General features: G+C 39.4%; 1 long non-coding RNA gene across 1 annotated transcript in view; it reads right to left on the bottom strand.

Moving 5' to 3' along the window:
- The window catches only part of LOC134979894 (uncharacterized), a 50803-nt gene extending 35423 nt beyond the window's left edge, over positions 1-15380 (bottom strand). The window contains exon 1 of the long non-coding RNA XR_010190295.1: positions 15280-15380. This is a non-coding gene — a long non-coding RNA (uncharacterized LOC134979894). The remainder of the gene's footprint in view (positions 1-15279) is intronic.
- Positions 15381-22558: the final 7178 nt, after the last annotated feature.

Here is a 22558-nt window from a genome sequence, read left to right as displayed (position 1 = left end):
AGTAATATGCACTTCATAAGCATCGCACGAGAAATGCGGATTTTCCAGAAATGTTGTTTATAAATTGCTCCAAGGAAAGTGTACTATTTTTTTTATGTGTTTGTCAATATAAGCATGTTCTACTGTACTTATTTTTAGTAAATATCTGGAAAACAAGCATTTTTGGGAGATAAACTGTATCTTAATTTGCCTATATAGAGACCATTTGTTAAAACTGAAAGTTAAATAAATACAAATATATAACATACTGAAGATCAATCAAGGTCATAAAGAGTTACTGTAACACATGTTCCCAAATCCTAGCTTTCTGTTTGACAGTTTCATTACTTGGCAAATCCATCTCTACATTTTATTAGATCTACTATCAGAAAGACATTACCTTTAAGGCAAGCCATTTTTTTTGTCAATTAAAATGCCATTACATTACTACTGAAGAAATCAATAAATAGAGGGTTTCACCAAAAATGCTCTAAATTCCACTAATTCATATTAGACAGACAATAGTCCATGGCGATTACTTGAGAATGATGTACTTAGAATGAAATCACATTAATTCTTGCTATACATCTTAATCTTTGTCTATGTGGTAGAATGAAGGGGTTATTTCTTTTTTTATCATCAATAGTTTTTAATCAAAATACAGTTTTCTATTTTTTAAAAGGGGATGGGATACAGAACAGAAAAAGGTGATAGAAAGGGGAGTACAGATATGGGGACATGGGATGCAGACATATTAACAGACATATTAAATGTGTACAGACAACAGATTCAGTTAAGCAGAGAAAATTGTAGTGTAGCCAAGAGGAAATACCCAAAGTTACATAGGTCAAACATAAAACAGTGGTAGGGGATACCACATTCAATAGAACTGTAGGTCTATACTGGACATTAAATAAATCTAGATTTACAGTGGATAATGTTAATTAAGAAGGGTGGGAAGCACCTCCACCATCCGTCATATACTCATGCCATGACATCCACTTTACCATGGGAGAGGAAGCTGTAGGATAATAAGGCATAAACTTAGTTTCCATAGCAAAGTGGAATTGAATCTTATTAATAAACAGAGGTACAGGTGGGGTGAAGGTTGCTTCCAGCTTTGGGCTATTGCCGCCCTAGCCGCTATACAGATGTGTCCAAACAAATATCTTTGATGGGGTAGCACAGCAGCTGGAAATAGGTGTAGAAGATCCAGATCTGGAGATGGGGTCAGAGACAAATTTAGCACTTTACTAATCAGCTCAAATATCTCGGCCCATAACTTTTTGTCATTGTTGAATATCTCAAATATGATTTAATTTTGCAATCAGACAAATTGACACACTGTCAATTATGTTTATAAATAGTAATATGCACTTCATAAGCATCCCACGAGAAATGCAGATTTTCCAGAATTGTTGTTTATAAATTGCTCCAAGGTAAGTGTACTATTTTTTTTATGTGTTTTTCAATATAAGCATGTTCTACTGTACTTATTTTTAGTAAATATCTGGAAAACAAGCATTTTTGGGAGATAAACTGTATCTTAATTTGCCTATATAGAGACCATTTGTTAAAACTAAAAGTTAAATAAATACAAATATATAACATACTGAAGATCAATCAAGGTTATAAAGAGTTACTGTAACACATGTTCCCAAATCCTAGCTTTCTGTTTGACAGTTTCCTTACTTGGCAAATCCATCTCTACATTTTATTAGATCTACTATCACAAAGACATTACCTTTAAGGCAAGCCATTTTTTTTGTCCATTAAAATGCCATTACATTACTACTGAAGAAATCAATAAATAGAGGGTTTCACCAAAAATGCTCTAAATTCCACTAATTCATATTAGACAGACAATAGTCCATGGCGATTACTTGAGAATGATGTACTTAGAATGAAATCTCATTAATTATTGCTATACATCTTAATCTTTGACTATGTGGTAGAATGAAGGGGTTATTTCTTTTTTTTATCATCAATAGTTTTTAATCAAAATACAGTTTTCTATTTTTTAAAAGGGGATGGGATACAGAACAGAAAAAGGTGATAGAAGGGGGAGTACAGATATGGGGACATGGGATGCAGACATATTAACAGACATATTAAATGTGTACAGACAACAGATTCAGTTAAGCAGAGAAAATTGTAGTGTAGCCAAGAGGAAATACCCAAAGATACATAGGTCAAACATCAAACAGTGGTAGGGGATACCACATTCAATAGAACTGTAGGTCTATACTAGACATTAAATAAATCTAGATTTACAGTGGATAATGTTAATTAAGAAGGGTGGGAAGCACCTCCACCATCCGTCATATACTCATGCCATGACATCCACTTTACCATGGGAGAGGAAGCTGTAGGATAATAAGGCATAAACTTAGTTTCCATAGCAAAGTGGAATTGAATCTTATTAATAAACAGAGGTACAGGTGGGGTGAAGGTTGCTTCCAGCTTTGGGCTATTGCCGCCCTAGCCGCTATACATATGGGTCCCAACAAATATCTATGATGGAGTAGCACAGCAGCTGGAAATAGGTGTAGAAGATCCAGATCTGGAGATGAGGTCAGAGACAAATTTAGCACTTTATTAATCAGCTCAAATATCTCGGCCCAGAACTTTTTAATAAAGGGACATGTCCAGAAAATATGAAAGATATCACCCACTTCACCACAATTACACCAGCAGTATTATGAACAAGATTGCCAATAAGTGTGTAGTCTATCAGGAGTTAAATACAATCTGTATAGAAGTTTGATATGCATCTCCGTATGGTTCAAACATATCGACATTCAATAGGATGAGGCAAATATCAGTTTCCACTGAGCATCAGAAAGTGGGAGTCCCAAATACTTCTCCCATTTCAGCTGCACATTTGATTTTGAGATAGAAATCAAGTTTAAAAGAGTCTTATACCAGAAAGATATATCTTTCTTTGAGTTACAGTGAGATAAACTTGCAACAATAGCCTGGGCTATCGGACATGGGACACCCACGAGTCTAGGTAAACCCTTGTACCAATGTTGAACCTGAAGATAATAAAATAGCTCCCTACTCAGGAAGTTGTAATGGGACTTAAGTAGAGAGAAGGGGAGCATAACATTACCATCCAACAGATCACCTAAGACAGTCATATTACTGTCATACCAGGCAGAAAGATTAAGATTAGGAATTAATTTAGTTACAGCTCTTAATGAAATTGAAGCATAGGAATATAAATGAGCAGGGATACAGCTGACCAATTTGTCCCAAATATGCAGAGATGTTCTCATGGATGGGAGAAGGGCTAGAGAAGATGGTCGTAAGCTTGGTTGTATTTTAAGGAGGTCAACTAATGGAAAGGCTAAACTCTGTGCTCTTTAGATGGATACCCAGCTCACCTCAGAAGACAGGTCAGACCAATATTTAAGTTGGGCCAACACACATGCCTTGTGATACAGAACCAAGTCAGGCATAGCCAGGCCCCCATTCCTACGAGGTACAACCATTCTGGTTTGAGCTAATCTAGGCGGAAACGTCTTCCACACATAACGCAATAAAATAGAGTGACACTTATCCAATTATTTTTTGGGGAATAAAAAGGGGATAGTACGATATAAATACATGAGTTTGGGCAGGAGAGTCATCTTAAAAGCCGCAAGGCAGCCCAACCAGGAAATATCATAGGATAACCAGGACTTAGTCAAATCTAGAAAGTTATCGAGTAAAGGGGGTACGTTAAGATTAAAGACAGAGGAAGTAGACAGGGGGATATGGATTCCTAGGTACTGACGGGAAGCAGAATGTCAGTTATATGGATATTGTGATTGAAGGGTAGCAATTATCGGGGCTAGGACATTAATAGGGAGAGCATCTGTTTTTGTCATATTCAGTTTGTAGTATGAAGCTTCACTATAACTTCGTAAAATATCATGTAAACAGGGGAGAGACGATGTCGGATCCGTGAAAAATAAGAGGACATCATCCGCAAATAGACATCATTTTTCTGGACTATTACCAATCGACATGCCCGGGAAAGCTCCAGTCTTTCAAATTTTTTCGGCAAGAGGTTCTATACATAAAGTAAATATCAGGGGTGATAGAGAGCATCCTTGTTGTGTTCCATGCACAATCAGTAACATATCAGAGAGGAAGCCATTGCTAAATACTCATGCTGAGGGGGAGCTGTATAGAGCCAACACCGAGGAAACAATTCGACCATTAAAACCAAATTTTTCCAATACCAAACACATGTAAAGCCAATTCAGTGTATCAAACGCCTTCTCTGCATCTAGGGAGAGCAGAAGAAGGCCAGTATAAGAATTAATAGTATCAATAATATCAAACACTCTGTGGGTAATGTCAGAGGCCTGTCTTTCGGGAACAAACCCAACCTGGTCAGAATGGATCAGGGGTGGTAAATAATCAGTTTAAACGGGTAGCTATAAGTTTAGCGAAAATCTTTACATCGCCATTCAAAAGTGCAATGGGCCTAGAATTCTGACAATGCGCTGGGCTTTTACCTGGTTTAGGAATGGTTATTATACGAGCCTCTAACATTTCCTTCGGAAAGGTGCCAAGAGAGGTAACCTCATTGTATAGTGACGTTAATGTGGGAGATAGATGGTCACTCAAAGAGACATATAACTCATTAATGAAGCCATCCGCACCAGGGGCCTTACTTAGTGATTGCAGCACCTTCTCTATCTCCTGAGAGGTTCATGGGGCGTTCAATAAGTCTAATTGTTTTGCCGTGAAAAAGGGAAGATTAATATCTCCCTGGAAAGATTGTACAGAATCATCGGTGAGTTGAAAAGTGAGAGGGTCAGACGACAGGTTATATAAACTAGTATAGTATTTGGCAAACTGGTTTAGTACCTTGGGGGGAGAGCAAGTGTTTGATCCTATTCCTAGCCTGGAGGGCACAGAGTTTGCAGACTAACATTCTACCTGGTCTGTTACCAGTCAAATAAAATTTCTGCTTTAACCTAATCAAAGCAAATTGGGTCTGTCTCATAAGGAGTTTCTGGAGCTGACTTCTAATAGCATCCAATTCCCTATGCAGGGATCTAGAGGGGTGGAGCTTATTTTGGTGCTCAACGTCTTTAAGTTTAGACTCTAAGTCTTGTTGTTGTTGTTGTTGTTGTATAGCTTGTCGTTTGAGTCTCGAGCCTACTTGGATCGCAGTTCTCTGCACCACTGCTTTAAGGGCACACCAAAAGTTGGTGATAGAGGCATCTGAGGGAGATTTAGTTTCCTTATAAATGGAGACACTGTCAATAATTGCCTTTTTAGAAATAGGATCTGATAGTAGATGTGGGGATAGGCGCCATGACCTAGGGGGATGAATTCGCAAGAAATATTCCAAGACCAGAGAAGTGGAGCGTGATCTGACCAAGAAATAGGTAAAATATCAACTTGGTCTGAAAGTTGTAGAGTCCATTTATTACACAATATAACATCTATGCAAGAGTAGGAACCATATAGATTGTAAGCTTGCGAGCAGGGCCTTCCTACCTCTGTCTGTCTGTTTTTACCCAGTTTTGTTCTATTACTGTTGTTCTAATTGTAAAGCGCAACGGAATATGCTGCGCTATATAAGAAACTGTTAATAAATAAATAAAATAAATGGAGAGGTAAGAATTGAGTATAATCTCATACAGAAGGATTCTGAACTCTCCATAGAGCATATAAATCATACTCTGCGAGTAGATTACGAAAGGCTGTGGAGAGGCCACTCTGTAATTTAGCTGTCTGGCGGGCAGGCTGGGAAGACCTATCAAATTTCAGATCCAACACTAAATTAAAATCATCCACAATAACCAAAGCACCCTAACGAACTCTTGATATAACTGAACAGAGTTTTCGTAGAAACTGAACTTGGTTGGAATTAGGAGCACAGCGGGAGACTAATGTGACCGGTTTATCTTCCAATTTTCTGGTTAATATAAGATAGCGACCTTTTTTGTCAGCTGTTTCGGAATGCAATTCAAAGGAAACAGAGGTTCAGAAAAGGATGGCTACTCCATTTCTTTTGAAGGGACCATTTGCAAAAAATACAACTGGGTACCATTGATCTTTCAAAACGGGGGGACTTATGGAGGAAAAATGGGTTTCTTGCAAGGCCACTATGTCAGCTCTATGTTTATAAAAAGTAGAAAGGGCAAACCTACGCTTATTTGGGGAATTCAACCCCTTAACATTTAGTGAGTAAACCCGTACCATTTAAAGTAGACAGAATAAAACATTTTGGAAACTGACTGGCACTCCAGTTCATAAAAGATTTGACAGCATCTAACATCCCAAAGGTAAAAAGGGGGAAAACAAACTAGAAAAAAACAGGGTAGTAAACAGGAGGAAAAAAAAAAAGTGCAGTGTATCGGGTCCGCATTACTACTGCAGGGGGCAAAAATGCAGTAGGAAAAGTCCTGAGAGCACAGAGCAGCTGTGACAGGGGCTAATGATCGACATTTAGAGATGGTCAATGCAGAGAAATCCGGAAATATTTGGAGGCCTCCGAGAATGTCCGAATCCGATGCAGAACTATAGAAATGGATTCGGAGTAGTGTATCTCATGAATACAAAGCAGAAACTGACCGGGGCCTAGGGAGACGGTGAATCCGGTCAATGAGTAAATCTCTATCAGCTAACGTGCTGTAGCAGTTTACGGAACAGAGACATGACATAGTCCAGTAGTTCCGAGTTGGCCACCAAATCTGGGATCCCACGAATTTTGATATTATTTCTCCTGGATCTGTCCTGTATATCTGACAATTTATCCCTAAAGCCTCCAGTTCAACCTGCTACTGATCAAGTGCACTCAAGATGGTTTGATCTGTCTCCTATGACAGTAAGCTCTACTTTGACATCACGGATAGCAGCGGAGAGGTCCTGGGTGAGCTCAGATTTAAAGGCCGCAAGGACCTGACACAATGTCTTAACGATAAGAGGATCAGTGGAGTTAGTATTCCACTCCTGGGATTGCTAATGAGTGACCTGCACCTTCCACATTGTGATCAGGTCTACTTGTAGCCGTATGTACACCAATAGACGATGGGGATGTGCATACACCTTTTTGATTAGAAAAGGATACAGGTGGTGGGAGTGCACCTTTAATTTTTTTTGGGAGGCATTCCGAGATGGCACAATGTGTAGAAGTAGATGAAAAAGATAAACTGCAAAAGAACCACAGTGTCTGCGGACAAGCTAGTATACCGATTCCAATATAGGGCTGCTATGTATGTACTGTATAATAACCCCAAGTGGAGGCGTAGAGAGGAAATGTCACATCAAACCCTTATACAAACATAATTACACGTAGGTGTCCCGTGAAGGGATGTATAGAGAAAGAGCAGATATAGGAGCAGAAATGAGGTCAGACAAAAGACGAGCCCTCCTGAAGGCCCCCCAGCTAGGTACTCACATATCAGAGATGGAGCTGCAGGGTGTATTTGGCAGCATGATACAATAGTGGGATATGTACCGCAGAGAGGGTTGGTATATAAATGATGGAGAGCAGCTATAGGAAGAGAGCACCGGTCCTGGTCCAGCCTAAGTCCAGGTCTCTGTCTCTGGGTCACACAGAGCTATATGCTGTAAGCTGCCTAGGAATCCAAGATGGCCACCTGCTTTGTCTGTCTGCCTGTTAGCTGCTTTTATAAGGCACTCTCCCAGCTGCTGTGAGGTAAGAAGCGGTGATTTCCGGGTCCCACGGACTCTGGAGGACACCAAAGATGCCTCCTGATGGAAATGTAGTAGACAGGGGCCATCCGGCAGTGTTGCGGAGGTAATCTCCCCACCATGGAAGTCCGGTCTGGATAGGATGCAAAATTTAGTGCCCGGCTGCCAGGCAGTGAGTAGGCTGCAACCCCCGATTCAGCGGACATCTCAAACCGCTCCCAACAGCTGACAGGGGCTAGATAGAGGCTACGGGGCACACAGGAGCACTGGGCATTTAACAGGAGAGGCACCAAGGGCACTATATTGCAGAGCCCCTCCAAAACATGACCTTTCTCGGTAACAGCTAAGCCACGCCAAGGGGTTATTTCTTAAAGATGTTTTATATATATATATATATATATATATATATATAGGGCACTCAGTGTTTTCTTTCAAAACAAACACATCTTATTTATTTTTACCCAAGCAGGGCTCTCCAACAAGTCTGAAACCGGTGGCTCACCTTAAAACCTCCATAAAGTCACTTTTAGAAAAACATCACAGCACTCATTGTGCCTAAAATTCAGCATAATGTTGATGTAATAAGGCAGAGTTATGACTTATCCGTCTGTCGACTTCAGTCAATAAATTACCATTAAAGACCTCAACCTCTGAACATCACCACCGCAGAAGCCAGGAGCCATCCTGGCTGCTGCGGTGACGTTCAGATGTTGAGGTCCTGACGGACGAAACGCGTTGGTTACTCCATGATTGCTCTCTAAACTGACCGCCATACTTATGTTAAGAGCTTATTCTATGCACTTTATACACATTTTCTACTCTCTATTTTTTAAACATTTTATATCTTTTTATTACTTGTATTGGATTTAAGCAAATGTGTTTGCTTCATTTTTATCTGCTCCAACTAGTAATTATTGTTTTATGTAGATTAAATTTATATATATTTTATTGAGAAATTTCGAATATTTTCATATGTTCCTTTACACCTGACAGCAGTGGTCGCTGGTGGCCATATTCTTTCTTTATATATATATATATATATATATATATATATATATAGTGTCCAAGTTAGATTTCCATTTAACACTTGACACTTTAGGGTACGGTTCCTGATTACCTTTCAAACTGTGTAACAGATTAAATATCACCACAAGCATTCTATTATTAAGAGCATACTGTAGCAGTGATTAGTGGATGAAACATATTAAGGAAAAATAATAAACAAATTGCACTTTAAATAATCATTCTCTAGATTCTATAGGGAAATTAACAGGATTTCTTTCTTTCTTTCTCATGCTCTTTCTCTTAATTCTGTATATGCATCAAATATTGTTTGTTTTTGCACAGCACATACTCTGAAACCAGGTGTAAGAAAGCATATTTGACTTCGAATCAAACACATTTCAGATGTATAAGTGACTGTTTTTTAATAGGCAGAACTATGTGCTGAAACAACAGCAGGCTATGCAAGTTGTACAGAAGCATAAATATGCATATTTATAGAGTAATGAAAGTGGAAAATGACATGCCCAAAAGAGTTAAGGATAGACTAAAGGAAGATAAATCCAGAGATGAGTAGATTACAGAAATCTAGGTGAAAAATGATGAGGGCGGAATGAGTGTTCTAGTAGATTCTGGAGTGAGGAAGGAATTGATTCTGGAAATATTGAGGAGACGGAAATGGCAGGTTTTGGAGAAGGACAGAATGTGTGGAGAGAGAGAAAGGACAGAGTCAAGGGTGACCCGCAGACCTTTGATTTGGTTAAAAGAGGAGATGTTTTGTTTGAGAAGAGGAAAGAGTGGGAGAGTAGGCACCCTTCAATGGGAAAAGATAATGATGGTAATGCTGATGATGATACTGTTTTAGAGATATTTAGTTTTAGAAAATCTTGATCCATCTTATAAGGCTACTTAGTGGGGAAAACATCAGGAAGCACCGGAAAATCCAATAGGAGAATGGTAGAGGTAGATTTCTGGGTCATTGAAGGCCAAAGGAAATTATGAGAATTCCAAGGAAGGGGTAAAAATAGACAGTTATTATGAACAGATCCTAACAGTTAGAGGAAGTCATTGGTAGATGGAGTCAGAGCCAGAAACTGATAAGAAGCAGTTGGTGTGGTACAAGGTGAAACACAAGAGGACTGAGTCATGGATGCTGATGGAGTGGAAAGTGTGATGGAGGAGAGGTTGTTCAACTGTGTTAAAGGTGGCAGTCAGATAAAGGATGATGAAGAGATAAAGAAGTGATCCGGGGATTTATTAGTGAAAAGTCATTGATGACCTTGTTAAGGGAAGATTCAGTATAGAGAAGGTGTCAGAAACCAGTTTGAAGAAAGTCAAGAAGGGAGTTGGAGAATATGAATGTGATAAAGTGAAGATAAGATTGGACTACTGCAACCTCCTCTTATTTGGCCTTCCTGGCTTCCACCTATTTCCATTCCAATCTGTCCTTAATGCTTTTGCTCAATACGTCTTCCTCTTCGAACAAACTGCTTCAGCCTCCCCTGCCCACCAGGCCTTTCACTACCTATCCATTACCACCAGAAACCAATTTAAACTCCTTACACTCACCTGGTAAGCTCTAACCCAATACACCACCCTTTACATTTTCAGGCTCATCTCCCCCCACACTACCAGCAGCCCAAATTGCTAAGGTGATGATTAACCCTTCTCCTCCCAACAGAGGAACTCTTGAGGTGCAATATAAATAAGTGATTATTATGATAAAATAATAATAATTATAATAATAATAATAAGTTTGCACACTCCAGGTAGTGCACGTATATTATATAATTAAGGTATTCACAAATGTATTTATCATTTATTAACAGTTATTTATATAGTACACACATTTTATGCACTACTTAACAGATAATATTTCAGGCATTCACCTCAGCCCCTGCCCCAGTACAGGTTACAATCTGTATTCCCTATTACATGGATGTACAGATGTAGCCAGGCTCTTCATTACTGCACTTCACGACTAGGTAATGCAATGTTTATGCATCACAAGTGCAAATATACATAAGACCCCTTGGGGGTTACTCCCCAACCCTGCATGGGTATATAATTCCCCCATCCCCATGCAAAGCGCAGCGGAGTGTGTGTCAGTGGTTAATGATGATCAGTCCCCCCTGCTGCAGCTGATCTTTGCACATGCAGAGATCAGGTAAATTGTGCTGGGAGAGCAACACAATTCCCCTCCCCAGAATATGATTCACCGGATGCCGGGGGTGGCAGCGGGTAGCGTGTGATGCGACCTGGTCTGGTAATGTACTCCTGCCTCTGGACACATCACATGCAACCATGCCAGGCAAGTGTTTAAGCCCTCTTTTACTAATTTATTACAAACATAAGATATTTTTCTTAATTAATCCAGTGTGAACTAAGTAGTAGTAATAATAATAATAATTATTATTATTATTATTTTTATTATTATAATAATAATAATATATGTGTACATGATATATAGATAGAGAGAGAGAGAGAGAGAGAGAGAGAGAAAGAAAACAATTCCAGAATGCGCTAATCTATAATTAGATTGTATCTTATTTTCAATATTCACATTAGAATGACTATCAATACACTAGATTTACTTGAATGGTGAATATGAACCTTCTTATACTGTATTCAAGGTTCTTCTTGTTTTTATTCTGACTATAGTCCGATAATTCTGACAATTGTAGTCCAGCAATGGTCTAAAACGCAATCCTGTAAAAATACACTCTCACCAGATGATCACCCAAAAGAAAGAGCCAAATGGCCAATTAGTAAAAGATACCAATTTATTTTTAATTAAAAATTTTTTTTAGTAAGCTTAGTAAAATAAAGTAATGATTTTACATGCATAAAAAGTTTCAGTTGGTCACAATCAATACAGAAGAGTGTATTATGGTAACCTTCCTCCACCTTGTTCAGGTGTGAGCTCAGGGAAGGATCCTCACTGAATTTGGACTGTGAACTTTAAACTGAAAAAAACCCTATACATGTCATCCTAAAAGGACTTCTTCAGGGGTAGGTATCGAAGTCCATCTATGAGGTAAGTATAAGATAATACTTTTGTCCAATTGAAGGATTTACAGCCACAGAATGGTATAAAATCAAATTGAATAGGATAATAGAAGACCAAATGTTGTTTGTCCATAGGTGAGCAACATCCAACTAATGGATCATTATCTAAAATTCATGGAAAATCCTTTTTTGGGGGGGTAAATGCAGCAATATTGTGTACTGGTCTCCAGATCCAAAGTATATATATATATATATATATATATATATATATATGATATAGATATATATATATGATATATATACATATATATATACAAACAAATATAGAAAACCACAGCACTCGCCACCCCAGAAGCGGGGTGCAGTGTCTGCACTCACCACTCATAGGGTGGGGTGCATGCAGCCCATGGCCACCTACCCAAATACATACAAAATAGAGAATTCAGCACTCACCATAGCAAGCTCACTTGTCCTCACAACATCAATAAATAAATGATGGGGGTTTAGTTGGTGGATTGGCCAATGCACGGAAGCCTGCATACCGATTTTCAAGGTACCCCACCTTCATGCAGGTCCTACACTATCACAAAGCCTAAAGAATTAAAACCTGGCAACTGTATCACATATAATATAACTGCAAATATGCCCACTAGGTTTAATGTATGCCTGCCACATATCTAGTGGCTTTTAAAGGCATACTAGTCACCTGACACAGCCTGACAGCTGTGTCAGGTGACTAGTATGCCTTTAAAAGCCACTAGATATGTGGCAGGCATACATTAAACCTAGTGGGCATATTTGCAGTTATATTATATGTGATACAGTTGCCAGGTTTTAATTCTTTAGGCTTTGTGATAGTGTAGGACCTGCATGAAGGTGGGGAACCTTGAAAATCGGTATGCAGGCTTCCGTGCATTGGCCAATCCACCAACTAAACCCCCATCATTTATTTATTGATGTTGTGAGGACAAGTGAGCTTGCTATGGTGAGTGCTGAATTCTCTATTTTGTATGTATTTGGGTAGGTGGCCATGGGCTGCATGCACCCCACCCTATGAGTGGTGAGTGCAGACACTGCACCCCGCTTCTGGGGTGGCGAGTGCTGTGGTTTTCTATATTTGTTTGTATATTTTGGGGTTAATCTTTGGTTAACTCTTATTAACCATGGTCACAGGCCTTTTCATGCACCCCTGTGTAATCTTAATTGTTCTAAACCTGTGTCAGCTGCTCCTTAGTAATTTATCGGCTGTGTCAGGTGACTAGTATGCCTTTAAAAGCCACTAGATATGTGGCAGGCATACATTAAACCTAGTGGGCATATTTGCAGTTATATTATATGTGATACAGTTGCCAGGTTTTAATTCTTTAGGCTTTGTGATAGTGTAGGACCTGCATGAAGGTGGGGTACCTTGAAAATCGGTATGCAGGCTTCCGTGCATTGGCCAATCCACCAACTAAACCCCCATCATTTATTTATTGATGTTGTGAGGACAAGTGAGCTTGCTATGGTGAGTGCTGAATTCTCTATTTTGTATGTATTTGGGTAGGTGGCCATGGGCTGCATGCACCCCACCCTATGAGTGGTGAGTGCAGACACTGCACCCCGCTTCTGGGGTGGCGAGTGCTGTGGTTTTCTATATTTGTTTGTATATTTTGGGGTTAATCTTTGGTTAACTCTTATTAACCATGGTCACAGGCCTTTTCATGCACCCCTGTGTAATCTTAATTGTTCTAAACCTGTGTCAGCTGCTCCTTAGTAATTTATCGGCTGTGTCAGGTGACTAGTATGCCTTTAAAAGCCACTAGATATGTGGCAGGCATACATTAAACCTAGTGGGCATATTTGCAGTTATATTATATGTGATACAGTTGCCAGGTTTTAATTCTTTAGGCTTTGTGATAGTGTAGGACCTGCATGAAGGTGGGGTACCTTGAAAATCGGTATGCAGGCTTCCGTGCATTGGCCAATCCACCAACTAAACCCCCATCATTTATTTATTGATGTTGTGAGGACAAGTGAGCTTGCTATGGTGAGTGCTGAATTCTCTATTTTGTACATATATATATATATATATATATATGACAACGAAGGTCCAGCACTCCCAGCACAATCCAAATAACCATGCCGGTGCCCTCACAGGTGAATGATAATACTTGATCAAAGGTTCAAAATGAAGATTTAGCTTGAGTGCCGCACCTTTGATCAACTATATATATATATATATATATATATATATATATAATCCAGCAATTTTGGCCGGCACTCCATAAAACAGTAACAGATAGTACCTGGGTGCCCCCTCCGAACCTCTAGGGCACAAAGTACAGCAACACAATTTTTGAGAGGCACTCCTCGGCTTTGTAAATAATTTCCACAGCTACAACTGCATGCTTTCAACGTTTCAGGTGCACTTCATTAGCACCTTTCGTCAGGATCCCGACGAAAGGTGCTAATAAAGTGCACCTGAAACGTTGAAAGCATGCAGTGCCTCCCAAAAATTGTGTTGCTATATATATATATATATATATATTTATATTTTCACAATTACATTTTCTGTTTCCTATAGATCCTTGACTTTAACCTGCATTGACAAAGACAGATCATCTATCATCAGCAAGTAAGATGTGTTCTACCATTTGACAGCTAACCACAAGCTGCTAAGAAATGCACTCAGAGATATATTCTTACTTGCACACATTTTGTTCATCTCAAAGCTTATGACTAACGAGGCGGAACAATGATAGGAAGGGGCATTCTCGTGTAGCAAAAGTTCAAAGGGGTGTGTTTATGCAAATACAGGGATACTGGTATGTTTATGTAATTAAAGTTCATACAGACCAGCACGCATACAGTATATAGCTATTACATAGGAGTCATATATTTTGCATTTTTCTACAGGCAGGTGCAAGTCTACACAGATGATATTGAATTGTTGTATATTAAGCCTATATTGTGCATGTATCACAAGGTGTATACAGTTCTGCTTACAGTATGTGCAGAAATATGCTATTTTTATTTGTACTTTTATATGCTCATTTTGCTACCAACTGCATTAACCATAGCTATGGATTGGGGCCACTCAAAAAAAAATTGCACTCTATCCGTCTATGACAGCAAATCACAGATGGTAAAAAATGCTATATTTCATCAGAAAAATGACCACCACATCACTATTTATGGGTGACATAAGAAATGAGTAAGAGAAATCCATGTGACAACAATTACCCCCTCTCCTGAATTTCTAAGACATCATATATACAGCAATTTGTTGAATACAGAACATATAGAAAAATATTTATAAGTCAAAGTGTATTTTCAAATATGTGTTGTGAAGTCAAACCCTGTTTATAAAGTGCATATACTGTAGCTAGACCAATGGATAAGGGCAATACATGCTTCTAGTCATTTGTCAAAAATGCTAAAACCAAATAAAGATTTTTAGTTAAAATAAACCAAGCAAGCTTTACGTATAAAAGTAACAAAAGAATGATCTCTCAATCTGCAGAATATTAAAAATGCATGCCAGAAAACATATAAAGACAAAACATATTGCATTATAAACAGGAAATATCTTCTAACGTTAGCTTTAATTAATGGAAATATACATAGTGTTATACTTACCACCAAAAAATCCATATTTCACAAGTTCTCTGTGAAAGCAAAGGACGGAAATAGGTCTTTTTAATAGCAAAACATACAGTAGTTCTGTTTACATGCTTGCTAGGTTCTTAATCAAGCACAAATGGTACAGACGTTGGAAATATGGGTATGTATTTATTATAGTGACATTTGAAATGATTCAGCGTTAAGAGAAATCTGACAATTAACTGCAATGACTCGGACCTGGCAAGTCTCCCGGATTCTGTACAATGTCTGTGCAATGCTACAAGGAAGTTGCTAGTTTTTCCTTTAGTCAAGTTTTCTTTGCTTTTTCCAGCAATCAAAGTTAAAGAATTACTTCCAAACCTTACATGATCACCGTGGACAAGGTTAATTAATTCTTGCAACTATTTGTTTAACCCAGGAATGGGGAACCTTTGGCCTTCCAGCTGTTGTTGAACTACATATCCCAGCATGCCCTGCAACAGTTTTAGCATGACCAAATTGCAAAACTACTGCAGTGCATGCTGGTATATGTAGTTCAGCAACAGCAAGAGGGCTGAAGGTTCCCCATCCCTGGTTTAACCCTTTAATGATGACATACTGTAGTTTGTACAGCTAGATCAAAATTTGCAATAATTCTCAAAAACTATAGATTTTGGTTTTTGTGAAATTCGCTTTGATAAGATAAAATATAAAGGTCTACACACTTTATGTTCAGTCTAGTATTAGTATAATACTGCCTTGAAAAAGACCCGGATGCACGGGTTGAAACGCGTTGGCTATACGAGTGTTGTGGACCCTAGGATTCCAGACGTGCCTTGAGAGCATCGAGCGGTAACCAGTGATACATCCGAAGCATATCCACCCGGGTGGATTGGCTCTGAATGATATAACAACATCTGTTTGAGAACTGTTTTACCACCAGTTCTCCACGGTACTTGGTAATTGTTTTAGCTCTCGGGGGACAATACACTGGAATTGTAAAGGGATTCTGTTTGTTTGCATGTTTTTATCCCATATATGTTGTTATCTATGTATTAAACTAGACATACTACACATGGGAATTTATTCTGTTTTTCATATGCTGGACTGATGACGCTGTCTGAAATCTTGGAACAATAAGAAGATTGATGCATATGAGGAATGTATATTCTATGATTGTTTTCACGAATTGAGTGAATATCACATATGGTGTAGGTGGCGCCTGGTATAGTGGGTTCATAACCCTAACCTTTTGTTCAGAATTTCACGAGTGTATTGGAGGGACACTCACTATTGATCCATTTAACTAGGCTGCCCATTGGTTTTTGCGCTCAAGATCAAACACCATCAGGCTTTTATATACACGATAAAATATAAAGGTCTACACACTTTATGTTCAGTCTAGTATTAGTATAATACTCCAGGTCATTGAGAAGCTCCAATTGTCCAGCACTGTGATACTTCTCACTTCCATCACTTGTCTTAAGATAACAGAAGGCTGAGTAGAACTGAGTACACCCTTTTACTCTTCTGATTGGGTGAATGCGCCCAATCAGCAGAGCAGTTTGACCCCAGCTTTGCATCCACCGTACACACTGTGCTAAAATAGCTCAGTGTGTATGGGCTTCTATGGGATCGGGAAGATGGACCAACAACTATTAAACAGTACATGAGATGCGATCTCCCGATCCCTGCTATTACAGGAGCATTAAAGACCGTTTCTCATCTAAGGCTCTTGCAACAGTACAGCGTACATACATATACAATGGTTGGCCCAATCACCGAATATCAGGAGAACAGGCCAACGATTGCATAGGTGTGTACCCAACTTAAGCCTATGCTGTTGAAGTATAGGGTGTAGCCATTGTAATTGAAGGATTATGGTTAATTATTATGGGGTCAGTGAGTGGCAGAATTGACCGTGAGTAACCTCACCGCTGACCGCAAAGTTCCCACCATTGGATACAATCTAGCGCCTATGCGCTACATTGTATCTCTGCCGTGCGCAGCCTGACTGACAGCTCAGGAGCGCACAGGCAATCAGGAGAGTGCCAAGACGTGGCGCTCCCTGATTGGCTGAAGGGACCCTCTGTGACAGGAGTCACGGGGGGTCTTGGTTGTCGGGGAAAGGGGTCCCATGTGTAAACATTGGACCCCTTTCAGTGCGTGGTTCGGGTTTTTCGGTTTGTTTTTTTTGCCAAGTATGTGGATTACAAGCTCAGAAGAGGACAGATCTACACTGGATTTTTGTGAGTATAATCTTATTCACAGGTACCCCATGGATTCTACTTGGAGAAGTGAACCGACCCTCGTGTGAACATCGGTAAGTATGTGTGAATGTAGGTGTGCATGTATGTAATAAAGTTTTACTTTCAAGGTGTGTGAGTTCTGTTTTTATTTGGGTATTTTTTTTGTAGTAGTACTACTACCGGTACCAGCGGGCCCGTTCCCCCCCGCATGCTGGTACTTGTGGTTCTCCAAGTACCAGCATGCTGGGGAGGCTTGCTGGGACTTGTAGTACTGCTACAAATAACAATATTCTTTTTTTACACATGGCTTTCAGCCCCCCATCCGCAGCCCTTGGATGGGGGGGACAGCCTCGGGCTTCACCCCTGGCCCTTGGGTAGCTGGAGGGGGGGGACCCCTTGATTTAAGGGGTCCCCACTCCTCCAGGGATGACTAGTTAGTGATTTAATGCCAGGGCCACAGGGACCTATATAAAAATGTCCCCCGGCTGTGGCAATATCTCTCTGACTAGTGGAGCCCGGTGCTGGTGTTAAAAATACGGGGGACCCCTACGCTTTTTGTCCTCCGGATTTTTGGCACCAGGACCAGGTGCAGAGCCCGGTGCTGGTTGTTAAAATATGGGGGAACCCCTGTCAATTTTTTCCCCATATTTTTGCAACCAGGCTGGTTGTGCTTAGGAGGGGCGACCCCGCGCAATTTTTATTTTTTTATTTTAACACTTTCTTTATTTATTTTTAAAGGTGCACAATAAAGCCCTGCACGGATCTCACAGATCCGGCCGGGATTCCTTGTGTTTTGTCAGACAGTGTTTTACTTATCACTCCCGTAAAACACTGCCTGACATTACGAATCACATCGACATCGGAAAAGACGAATGTTGCAAACTCGGCAGATTAGTAAATGACCGTATCAGGATTCAAAAAGTTGCAGTAAAATGCACCCGATACCATTCGAGTTCAAACACCCTTAAAAACGGCTAAAACACGAAATATAAAGTACCAGCCAATCGGATTATAACTGTCATTTTTCAAACCCAGCCTGTACTGTGGCAGTTAGGGGCTGATTGGCTGGTACTTTATCTCCGTCCACTTTATCTCCATCCATGGCTTAGTACATAGACCCCAAAGTACCAATCAGCTGCTAGTTGTTATATTACAGTATTACACGGCTGTGTTGAAAAAAATTACAAAAGCTCTTAGGCTTGTATTTTCTGTATCCTAACTTTGTACACACGCCCGCCCAGTTCTCTCTTAGGCTTGTATTTTCTGTATCCTATCTTTGTACACACGCCCGCCGAGTTCTCTCTTAGGCTTGTATTTTCTGTATCCTAACTTTGTACACACGCCCGCCCAGTTCAGCTGTCAAACACCGCCAGCTGCAGCAGCATGTGTACGGGCGGTCGGCCAACCGCCCCGTACACACACAGCGACGCGCCAATATATCAGTAGATATATTGGCCATCGGTTGTGCTGCAGGGCCGACGTGATACATCTGTGAACGACGGAGTTCACAGATGTATCGACCGTACACACTAGCCGACAGACCCGCGATATATCGTCCATTCAAGAGAACGGACGATATATCGGCCAGTGTGTTCGGGCCTTAAGTCACTATTTTACTGTTTTGATTATTTTGTTTATGTACTCTGTAATTGGGCGATGCTGATCCCTTGTGCCGCCATATAAATAAAGGATAATAATAAATAATAATAATGTAATCTATTGTACTAAATAGGATATCTTCCATTTATTCACACATATTACATGTTAGTGTCATTTTAGTTAAGCAGAATGTGAGGAAATCCAAGTGATATATATCGTATCTAAATATGTTCTTACTACATTACGCTTCCCTTTGGTATTTAGAATTTAGTTTGTGTTATTAGTAACTGAACAGTGTTATAGTTTGTGTCTGTTATAGTTTATGTTATTAGTAACTGAACAGTATTATATAGATAATATACTCCACTTAGGCGCTCCCTGGATTTAACATGAAGATGGATCACACCTATATGATATATGTCCTTAATGGCGGAATCCGCTTTTGAGAAAGGTTACATCCGAAACGCGTTAGGCGGGATTGTGCTGTGTATCCTGATGATTTCCTCTACATCCCTCATCCACCTCATCCACCTCCTGGAAGGAAAGCCGTGAGTTACCGGGACTCTGACTATACCTGCTGCTAATACCATCTCAGCAATCCAGTGGGGTGTTATTTGGGAAGGAGAATATCGATTTGAGATATGCCTGTTTTATTTGTCTAACATGTGAGTGCATCAGTGTAAAAATAAATATCCGTTTGTTCAAGAGTGTATTGCACTATTTTTCCTTCCTCTTCTTGTTATATGTACATTGGAAGAGGCTGGTTATTGAGCTCTCGGAATTCTGTGGAGCTGGATATTTTTAAAGATACCAAGATGTGCCCTAAACCATTTGGAGTCTTGTGAGTGAGATGTATTGAAAATAGAATTCAGTGCCATCTGACAAAAGCATTCTACACTATTGTGTCCTTTTCGTTTCTTTTTTTCTTTTTATGTACCTGAACGGCTGTTGCCATTAAGGACATATATCATATAGGTGTGATCCATCTTCATGTTAAATCCAGGGAGCGCCTAAGTGGAGTATATTATCTATATAATACTATGAAATTTTGTGAAGTAGGTGAAACTTCATTTATACTTTCACTGGGCTGACCTCTGGATCTTATTGCGCACTCTATAGTCACCTTCAATTCTTTCTCATTGTAACTGAACAGTGTTACAGTTTGTTTGTGTATAATAACTGTATGTATTATAGTTTGTGTTATTAGTAACTGAACAGTGTTATAGTTTGTGTCTGTGTATAATAACAGAATGTGTTATAGTTTATGTTATTAGTAACTGAACAGTGTTATAGTTTGTGTCTGTGTATAATAACTAAATGTGTTATAGTTTATGTTATTAGTAACTGAACAGTGTTATAGTTTGTGTTTGTGTATAGTAACTGAATGTATTATAGTTTGTGTTATTAGTAACTGAACAGTGTTATAGTTTGTGTATGTGTATAGTAACTGAATGTATTATAGTTTGTGTTATTAGTAACTGAGCTCTTCTTGATAAATTATTTATTGAAGAAGTGATGCTTTCTCAATATTACTGTCTGTCAGACTTAATAAAAGAACCATTTTATCATACAACCCCTGCGCTAAATATTTTTATCGCATGCACTGACAACACAGAATACTATCACAATCAATGCATGAAGGATGATATCTGGAGCATTCTTCTATTTATTTGTGATCTGTGTAATATATATCTGTATTTGTGATCTGTGTAATATTTTAAGATGTATAAAGTCAAATGAGCTTTTCACAGTATTACTCACTATTTACACAAGAAAAAAAAGACATTTTATGTTGCAGTTACCCATGAAAAACACATTTTTGCATCTTATGTTGCATTTTTTTTGTCATGTAATAAAATTCCTATATACATATTATTGACAATAATTAAAAGTCATATATATTTATATATCAGAGAGAATGTTTTGAAATTTTTATTAATAAATACAAAAGTAGCATTGTCCATATTAAATGTAATTACCCCCACCCCTCCACATCCATTATGTTCCTCTTTGTAATTCCAATGGGATTTTATCTTTCAGGGCCTCTTCTCCATAAGATCATAAAGAAGAGGTCAAAGTGGCAGGTGTTCACATAATTGTGGCCACGCTGTGCAAATATGCAATTTATAACATTGCACTCCAAGAAGTAGCCATTTTGTTGTGACTAACTGTATATTATTGGTTCATCAAGCCTCCACTGCTACAACTTCATTAGTGAATTGTCATGCCTGTGGTTTTTGTGAACCCGGTATGTATGTGATGTCCATGCAGGTAACTGGAGGACTGTTTGTATATTGATTGGTCTGTGGGAATCAGTGAGATGAAGAGCTCAAGGAGCAATCCCTGACCGGGAGTCGAACCCGGGCCTCGGCAGAGGGAGCTATATCCTGACCCTGATGGTGAATTTATTGGTGAGAACGAACTAGATATACTGTCACAGGTGTAGGTATTTGTGCACTCAAGGTTACTATGAAATAGGTTCTGTAGAGTTGTGCAGAACTGGGAGGAGAGCAGATGACGTTGAACAGGACTACTGGTGAGATTGAGAACCAGGCTGGTTACCGGTGAGACTGAGAACTGCACTGTGAACGGGCTGGGTACCGGTATAACTGGTATGCAACTGTAATCCAGGCTGGTACCGGATATAACTGGAAACGCAACTGTGTGTAGAACAATGACTGTGGCTGTGGCTTTAAGACGAGGCTGAAGAAGAACTGAAGACTGTAGCTGTGACTTTAAGACAAGGCTGAAGAACTGAAGACTGTAGCTGTGACTTTAAGATGAGAAATACAGAACAGGGTTTCCCCAGCGCAAATCATGGGATAATAAACACTAAAATACTCTGATTATCAAAACATATATATGTTCTTTATTAAAGGGGAGATATAAGTATTAGTACGAATTGCATATAACAAGCATTTAAAAAAAAATTCCAAGTGAAAACAGCCTATTACCGGTAGACAAAGACAAGGACAAACTACAAATAACATATATGTATGTGTATATAATGGTCAATTACCACAAGTTACTCTTTAAAGATGCAGCCTCTCAGTAAAAGTACAATTGTTGCAGATATGCAATCCTGATGAAGCCTGACTAAGGTGAAACGCGTTGAGCACAGAGCACATCAATCCCTTACAACGCAGCTTAGCACTAAGAGCGGCGTGTAAGGGAATCTGCCGGTGGACTCTGTATCAGATCCACCTCAGGGATACCTTCAGCACGGACAGCATACACTGGATCTGTTTGTGGAGAAGTCAAAATTAGGTACTGTACAGCCACAATTGTACTTTTACTGTGAGGCTGCATCTTTAAAGACTTGTCACGTCATCAGTACGGTCTGACCGCCCTGACTGTATACCATTCAGTGCCTTCTGGAAAAGCATTAGATGTGGAACATCCATTTATATCTCTGAAGATCACCGTATGTAGAGTTTTTACATTGGCGTGACTGATCCCTATAGGAG

The sequence above is a fragment of the Pseudophryne corroboree genome, chromosome 12 (genome assembly GCF_028390025.1).
Source record: "Pseudophryne corroboree isolate aPseCor3 chromosome 12, aPseCor3.hap2, whole genome shotgun sequence".
In the NCBI taxonomy this organism is placed as follows: Eukaryota; Metazoa; Chordata; class Amphibia; order Anura; family Myobatrachidae; genus Pseudophryne; species Pseudophryne corroboree.
Note: the sequence above shows the minus strand (reverse complement) of the source record. Positions and strands in the feature narration are given on the sequence as shown.